The sequence below is a fragment of the Vicugna pacos genome, chromosome 4, assembly GCF_048564905.1.
Source record: "Vicugna pacos chromosome 4, VicPac4, whole genome shotgun sequence".
NCBI lineage: Eukaryota > Metazoa > Chordata > Mammalia > Artiodactyla > Camelidae > Vicugna > Vicugna pacos.
Window position 1 is genome coordinate 35250094 of NC_132990.1, and position 9010 is coordinate 35259103.

The window sequence follows — 9010 nt, forward strand, 5'->3', positions numbered from 1 at the left end:
TCTCAAGGCCACCAGGGTTAACAAGTAAGGAAAACGGACAGCGTCCTGCAGGACACGGTGGACAGCATCAAAGCCGCCTTTGTAAATCATCTGCTAAAGACTCCCTGCGGAGCTGGTTCAAAAGCAGAAACTCAGGAGTAATGGCCTCAAAACCAACAAAAGAGGTCTATACCCTCACCTCTGAGGAACAAGAACCAAACACAGCACCCAAAAGAGCATCAGCAAAACCTGGGACAAGAAAAATGCAGGCAAAGCCACGGAAGTGACCACCACTTAAACTTCTTTAGTAAAGAGGCATTATAATGTAATATCAGAATCCACTATATTGTTTGTATTCATTCCTTTAAACGCACATTCTATGTTGCTCTCAAATTGGAGGGAAGATTCTGCTATCCTTCATAAAACTTTTTATAATAAGAATAGCTTTTCAAATTTACAAGTGTTTCATATGAACCAGATACTGTGGGAGGTGCCTCAAAGCATATCTCACTGAATTCTCAGCAGAACCATAGGAAGTGGGTACCAGCATTACTGCTATTTCATAGAGAAGGAAAGCGAGACTCGGAGAGCTTAAAGAGCTTTTTTAGGTCACATAGTTAGAGGGACAGAACCAGGATTTGAACCCAGAGACAGTGAATGTAACTACGAGAGCAAAGGCTTTCAGACTTCAGTGGGGATTCTCTGGGGATCTTGTTCAAATTACAGGCTCTCAGGCCACACCCCCAGAGTCTCAGCTTCAGTGGGATTGTGGTGGAGTCCAGGAACTCAAGCATGCCCCAGGTGATTCTGATGGATGTGGTCTGGAAGCACACTTTGTTCAAGGCTTCCCTCTACCATACTGTCTCTTCTGCTACTTTTCAAAAAGTCTCATGTTAAAGCTAGCACTCCAGGTGTTATGCATGCACACCTGGACTGGGCCAACACAAGCTGTCACAGTCAAGGTCCGGAATCTGAGAACGGGCTGACGCAGGTCAGCAGCCGCTACTCTTTGGAGAACGTTTCTCTCGTAGCTTCCTTCCGCCTGCGTTGCTCCACATGAATGAGACAGTGTTTTCCCCCTTTACATGGTTTCACTGCACTTTGCTTTATTGTGCTTCACAGATACTGTGTGTTTACAAACTGAAGGTGGTGGCAACTCTGCGTCAAGTGAACCTATGGGCACTATTTTTCCAACAACATTTGTACACTTCCTGTCTCTGTGTCCCTTTTTGGTAATCCTCACAATATTTCAAATATTTTCATTATTACTATATTTGTTGTGGTATCTGTGACCAGTGACCTTTGATGTTACTGCTGTAATTGATTTGGGGTGCCACAAGCCACATCCATACAAGACGGCCAACTTAATCAATAAATGTTGTGTGTGTTCTGACTACTCCACCTACTGGCTGTTTCCCCTTCTCTCTCCCTCTCCTTAGGCCTCCCTATTCCCTGAGACACAACAACGTTGAAATCAGGCCAAGTAATAACCCTAGAATGGCCTCTGAGTGCTCACATGAAAGGAAGAGTTGCATGCCTCCCATTTTAAATCAAAAGCTAGAAATGATTAACTTCAGTAGTAAGGAAGACATGTCAAAAGCTGAAATTGGCTGAAAGCTAGTCTTCTTGGTGCCAGTTAGCCAAGTTGCAAATGCAAAGACAAGTTCTTGAAGGGAATTAAAAGTGTTACCCCATTAAAAATATATATCATAAGAAAGAGAAACAGGCTTACTACTAATATGAAGGAAGTTTTAATGGTCTAGATAGAAGATCAAATCAATCACAACATTTCCTTAAGCCAAAGCCTAATCCAGAGAAAGGCCCTAACTCTCTTCAATTCCGTGAAGGCCGAAAGAGGCAAGGAAGCTGCAGAGGAAAAGTGTGAAGCTAGCAGAGGTTGGTCCATGAGGTTTAAGGAAAGAAGCCATTTTCACAACATAAAAGTGCAAGGTGCAGCAGCAAGTGCTGATGCAGAAGCAGCAGCAAGTTATCAAGAAGGTCTAGCTAAGATCATTTATGAAGGTGGCTACTCCAAGCAACAGATTTTTAATGCAGACGAAACAGCCTTGCAATGGAAGAAGATGCCATCTAGAGCTTCCATAGCTATAAAGGAGAAGTCAATGCCTGGCTTCAAAGCGTCAAAGGACAGACTGACACTCTTGCTGGGGCCTAAAGCAGCTGATGACTTTTATCTGAAGCCAATACCACTGACCATTCTAGAAATCCGAGGGCCCTCAAGAAAGATGCTAAATCTATTCTGTCTGTGCTCTATAAATGGAATAACAAAGCCTGGATGACAGCACATTTGTTTACAACATGGTTTGTTGAATACCTTAAGTCCACTGTTGAGACCTACTGCTCAGAAAAAGAATTCTTCTCAAGTTATAACTGCTCATTAACAATTTACCTGGTCACCCAAGAGCTCTGACAGAGATGGACAAGACTGGTGTTGTTCTCATGCCTGCTAACACAACATCCCTTCTGCAGCCCATGGGTCAAAGGGTCATTTCACCTCTCCTGTCTTATTATGTAAGAAACAGATTCTGTAAGGCTACAGCTGCCATAGACAGCGATTCCTCTGATGGATCTGGGCAAAGTGCACTGAAAGCTTCAGGAAAGGATTCACCGTTCTAGACACAATTAAGAACATTTGTGATTCACGGGGAAAGGTCCAAACACCAACATTAATAGGAGTTTGAACGACGTTGATTCCTACTCTCATAGACCAAATACGAGGGATTCAATTTTCAGTGGAGGAAGTAACTGTAGATAGGGTGGAAATAGCAAGAGATCTAGAATTAGAAGTGGAGCCTGAAGATAGGACTGAATTGCTGCATCTAATGGTAAAACTTTAATGAATGAGGATTTGCTTCCTGAGATGGCATCTACTCCCAGTGACGATGCTGTGAAGATCGTAAAAATGACAACAAAGGGTGGAGAGCACTACATCAACCTAATTGATAAGGCAGCAGCAGGGTTTGAGAGTTTTTGAAAGAATTTTTACTTACTGTGGATAAAATGCCATCAAACGCCACTGCACACTACAGGAAAATCCTAAAAGGAAGAGTCAATCAATGTGGCAAATTTCATTGTTGTCTTATTTTAAGAAATTGCCACAGGCACCCCAACCTTCAGAAATCACCACCCCTGGATCAGGTCATCAATCATCAACATCAAGGAAGAGCCTCCACCAGCAAAAAGATTACGACTCACTAAACGGTCAAATGACGGTTGGCATTTTTTTTTAGCAATGAAGTATTTTAAAGTAAGGTACGTACCTTTTTTTAGACATAATGCTATTGCACACTTAACAGACTACAGTACAGTGTAAACATAACTTTCATATGTGCTAGGAAACAAAAAAATTCATGTGACTCACTTTATCGCAATATTCACTTTATTGCAGCGGTCTAGAACTGAACCCGTAATATCTTCGAAGTATACCTGTATTTCAAGAGAAGGCAGCAAAAGAACATTACAGAAGAGGTAGCTACGAAAACCACAAGAAGGATCAAGGTAACATATAGTCTTGCTCCAACTTGCTCTGTTCCTGTTCATCGAAAAGAATCCAAGCACTGAAAGTTTCAACTTGAAGACTTCAAGAGTCTCCACCCCACCATCCCCTTTTATTTCACATGTAGCAAGATTTATAAATTAAAAATCAAATAAATGGTAGGCTGTTTGATTTTTTAAACATTTTTATTGATTTATAAGCATTTTACAATGTTGTGTCAAATTCCAGTGTTCAGCACAATTTTTCAGTCATTCATGGACATATACACACTCATTGTCACATTTTTTTCTTTGTGATTTATCATAACATTTTGTGTATATTTCCCTGTGCTATACAGTGTAATCTTGTTTATCTATTCTACAATTTTGAAATCCCAGTCTATCCCTTCCCACCCTCTACCCACCTGGTAACCACAAGTCTGTATTCTCTGTCTGTGAGTCTATTTCTGTCCTGTATTTATGCTTTGTTTTTGTTTGTTTGTTTGTTTGTTTTTGTTTTTTAGATTCCACATATGAGCGATCTCATATGGTATTTTTCTTTCTCTTTCTGGCTTACTTCACTTAGAATGACATTCTCCAGGAGCATCCATGTTGCTGCAAATGGCATTATGTTGTCAGTTTCTATGGCTGAGTAGTATTCCATTGTATAAATATACCACATCTTCTTTATCCAGTCACCTGTTGATGGACATTTAGGCTGTTTCCATGTCTTAGCTATTGTAAATAGTGCTGCTATGAACATTGGGGTGCAGGTGTCTTTTTGAGGTAGGGTTCCTTCTGGATACAAGCCCAGGAGTGGGATTCCTGGGTCATATGGTAAGTCTATTCCTAGTCTTTTGAGGAATGTCCACACTGTTTTCCATAGTGGCTGCACCAAACAGCATTCCCACCAGCAGTGAAGGAGGGTTCCCCTTTCTCCACAGCCTCTCCAGCATTTGTCATTTTTGGATTTTTGAATGACGGCCATTCTGACTGGTGTGAGGTGATACCTCATTGTAGTTTTGATTTGCATTTCTCTGATAATTAGTGATATTGAGCATTTTTTCATGTGCCTTTTGATCATTTGTATATCTTCCTTGGAGAATTGCTTGTTTAGGTCTTCTGCACATTTTTGGATTGGGTTGTTTATTTTTTTCTTATTGAGTCATATGAGCTGCTTATATATTCTGGAGATGAAGCCTTTGTCGGTTTCACTTGCAAAAATTTTCTCCCATTCTGTAGGTTTTCTTCTTGTTTTACTTCTGGTTTGCTTTGCTGTGCAGAAGCTTGTAAGTTTCATTAGGTCCCATTTGTTTATTCTTGCTTTTATTTCTTCTAGGAGAAAATTTTTGAAATGTTATGTCAGATAATGTTTTGCCTATGTTTTCCTCTAGGAGGTTTATTGTATCTTGTCTTATGTTTAAGTCTTTGATCCATTTTGAGTTGATTTTTTTATATGGTGTAAAGGAGTGTTCTAGCTTCATTGTTTTACATGCTGCTGTCCAGTGTTCCCAACACTATTTGCTGAAGAGACTGTCTTTATTCCATTGTATATTCTTGCCTCCTTTGTGGAAGATAAGTTGACCAAAAGTTTGTGGGTTGATTTCTGGGCTCTCTATTCTGTTCCATTGGTCTGTATGTCTGTTTTTGTACCAATACATGGTGTTCTGATTACTTGAGCTCTATAGTATTGTCTGAAGTCTAGGAGAGTTATTTCTCCAGCCTCTTTCTTTCTCTTCAGTAATGCTTTGGCAATTCTAGGTCTTTGATGGTTCCATGTAAATTTCATTATGATTTGTTCTAGTTCTGTGAAATATGTCCTGGGTAATTTGATAGGGATTGCATTAAATCTGTAGGTTGCCTTGGGCAGTGTGACCATTTCAACAGTATTGATTCTTCCAATCCAAGAGCATGGAATATCTTTCCATTTTTTAAAGTCTTCTTTAATTTCCTTCATCAGTGGTTTATAGTTTTCTGTGTATAATTCTTTTTTTAAATGATTGAAACTTGATCAATATGGCCAGTTCAAGAAATAATTCACATGTCCCATGGGATTATTTTATCTTAGTGGGAATAGGGTTTTGTGATTTGATTTGGTTGCTTTGTTTCGGCTGCAGATGCTATCTAAAGGTAACCTATTTTTTCCTAACAGAGGTGTATTTCTTGGGTTTCTCATACCAGTGTTACCAATGGTTTTGTATGACTTTAAAAAATGAATTCGCTAAGTAAAATTCAGAATTTGCTATAACCTCCTACTAATATTTTTTATTAACTGTGAAAGTTACAACTCATAAAACTACTAAGACTTTACTGAAATGGTGTATTTTCCTAACTTCCCTACAATGAACATGGTGCTCTTTATCTAATGCTAATAAAATGCTAACTTAATAGCTCCATATTGGTAGCTTAACAGTGCCACCAATTATTACTCACATCAAGTTTTAAAACGAGTTCATTAAATACTGTTCTTAGAGAGGCAACAGTTTTGACTTGTCATAAAAAGTTAGGTTTCTTCATGCTGCATAATAAAGATTATGTAAGAGGCCACAGATCATAAGCTGCTTTCTACTGACATCGCCCAATCAGCGCAGCACAGCGTAATCGCTCCTGTGTTTCTAGAATGATGCTTTTTTTAAGTCTCTTCTATGCTGCACTTCAAAAAGTGATGCCTAATGACAGAAGGCAGCATTAAAAAGACATTTTTTTCTCTATTCATTCTGTAGTACTGAACCAGTATTTTTACCATCATAAGCTACAATGTTCACTTTATTCACTTTACTAAGCTCTGCCATCTCTCTGAATTCAACATCATTCTGTACAGAAGTCCGCACATCATCACGGAATCTGTACATACATACGGAGCCTCTGACACGCAGACCCTGTCCCTGAATGTCTGTGCCAGGGCTACACTTACAGCCTCATGACACTGACGTAGAACTTGAAGGGTAAGTGGTGGATAATCTGTGAAGACCGTATGAACTTATCAGGGCCCTCCTGAAGGCTGTTTCCTAAAGCGCATTTCCATATAACTGATATGCTACAGCTTAAGAAAAAAAAATATTGAAGTCCTAGCAGGAAGGCCTGTGGGAGAGAAACAACACAGCTAGGACTCAGGAAGCTGCAGAGCTGGGCTCACAGAACCTGACGGTGAAACCACACCAGGAGGCAGAAGGCCCCAGAGACCAAATGTCACAGTCCCTGAGCACCAGCACGTACAAGGCCTGTGCAGGCCTTCTGACAGATGAAGCAGAGAACATACACAGCTATCTCTTCTGTACTGGCTGGAAAGATCATTTTACACTTTAAAAAAAGTTTTTCAGATTTTTCAATATGTTTGGAATAATACGGATTAGGGAAACTTCCCAACATCTTTATAAAAGAAGAGTGTTTGTCAAACACCAAGTTACAAAACTTTGGTGGCCCAAGCTACAGCTAAGAAGTCTGACACTTCTACGTAAATCTGTAGATAATTGACGAGAAAAGCAACTTCAAATACTGTAAAAGCAGATGATTGGCACAAAAAATAAATAAAACTGATTGAAAATCTAAGACCATCGCCATGCTTCTTGAAGTGACTTAGAATTTTAAAGCTAAAAAGTGTTTAAAAGAGCTTCTATTATATGACAAACATGATGCTGTACACCAGAAACTGACACAACATTGTAAACTGACCACCCTTCAATAAAAAATTAAACAAACTAGAAACAATAATAACCACCAAAAAAGAGCACCTCCTAAAACCTCTTTATTTCACAGACAAAGAAACCAGCTGATGGTTGGGTCTATGTTTTAAGGCTTCTTTTTCTACTTAAACATTTAGCGAAATTTAAATTCAAGAAGAGAAAAAAATTTGTCAGAGATTTTCCTTTGAGAATCTGGGATCCTGAAACCAAGAGTGAAGAATCTGATTTCAACACAGACGACAAGTAAAGGCCAGCAGATTTTGAAAATGGAAACTACAGTGCCAAAGCACAGAGTGAGAAGATCATCGCTGCTTTCAAGTGCTTGTAAGTGGACTGGCTGGAAATCAGCAGTTTGGTGAAGGATAAAGCCATCCTCAGAATGCATGAAATCTTGGGCCACAGAGCTCATCTAGTTTAACCCTCTTTACCCAGATGAGGAAACTGAGGGTCAGAGAGCGAAAGTGACATGCTTATCCACGTTCACACAGCTGGTCCAGAGCAGAGTCAGGCCTGGTATCCAAGTCTCCTAACTCTGGGGCCCATGACCATTCCATCCAGTCAGGCTGCCTTGCAGAACCCGTAAAATCTGCTGATTTTAAGACTTGAGAGAAGAGGTCAGATCTTAAGGATGTGAAAGCAAGAAGAAGAGGACCTCTTTGTTCTTTATATACACTTTCCAGATCTCTAAATGTATGAAAGCCAGTGGGTCACTGGTTAAAAATAGGAATGGACTTTGCGATAGGGAAGGGAAGGCAATACAGAACTGGGCAGAGAAAGTAAAGAATCTCAGCTTCCCATTCTTCACTTGAGATAGTGACAAAGCCCCAGATGGAGGCAGTGTATTCAGCACGAATTTGCAACAATAAAGCTGAAAGTGAGGGAAGTGCCTTATTTGTATTTATTTGAAGTCAAAAATCCATCCAAATCCAAGAACCCATTTCTACTTTTATCTGAGCTCCTACCTATGGCGAGGCAAAGGTCTCCAGGGGTTTTTTCTACAACAAAAAAATTTTTAGAGGTGTCCCCACTGTCCACATCTCCATACTGGTTGCTACTGGGATCCGACCTGTCCAAAATCCCAGGATCCCAAGAAATCAAGGGACTCTGCAGCATCAGTGCCCTTGGAGCACGAGAATCACTGCTGAGCTTCCTGGGGTCAACGATGCCCGGAACACGCCATCCACTCTCCTCTGGAGTTCCAGTCCCTTCTGCACCTGATCTTTATTTAAAATGTTAATTCTTTGTTCGTCAAAGATTTTTTGCATTAATTTTTATTTTTAAAAATATTGGAGTAAAATGATTTATTTTGATTACTAAGGTTTGGGAGTCCTCTCATATCACACACCTGAGTCCGTTGCCTCACTGGCCTCACTTGAGGCTCAGCCTTGTCCCTCCCTTAAGTCACATAAGAGGGTGGGTCACAGGTCACCAGCTCTCATGGAAGCCATGGACCACGACCCTCCGCCTCCTTTCCAGGCTGGGGGGGAGGGGGGGACTCTCTTCATTACCACTTCCCATCTCACCAACATTTTACTCACCTAACCTCCTCTCCCCAGAGCGTGGTCCTCTCTCCAGGAGTTTAAGCTGTCTGAAAGCAGAAGCCAGGAGCCAAAGGAGGGAAGGGGAGCCATTTCCAGCACCTCATCTTCAGACCCATCTACAACCCGCCTCAAGGCAAGGAAGTCAAAGCTAGGCTTAGAGTGGATGTGGAGAAGAAAGACTGGGAGGAAAACGATAAAGTCACAAACACGAAATAAACATCTCACGAATGGTCTCCAACAGTAACAACAAGGAAGGAGATTTGCAACACTATGGGTGAAAAGAGAGATACCTTTGCTAGAGAAAATCAGCTTTGA

General features: G+C 40.5%; 1 pseudogene; it reads right to left on the bottom strand.

Moving 5' to 3' along the window:
• Nucleotides 1–6179: 6179 nt before the first annotated feature.
• Nucleotides 6180–8267, bottom strand: LOC140695894 (transcription initiation factor IIA subunit 2 pseudogene; annotated as a pseudogene).
• Between the last annotated feature and the right edge of the window lie 743 nt (nucleotides 8268–9010).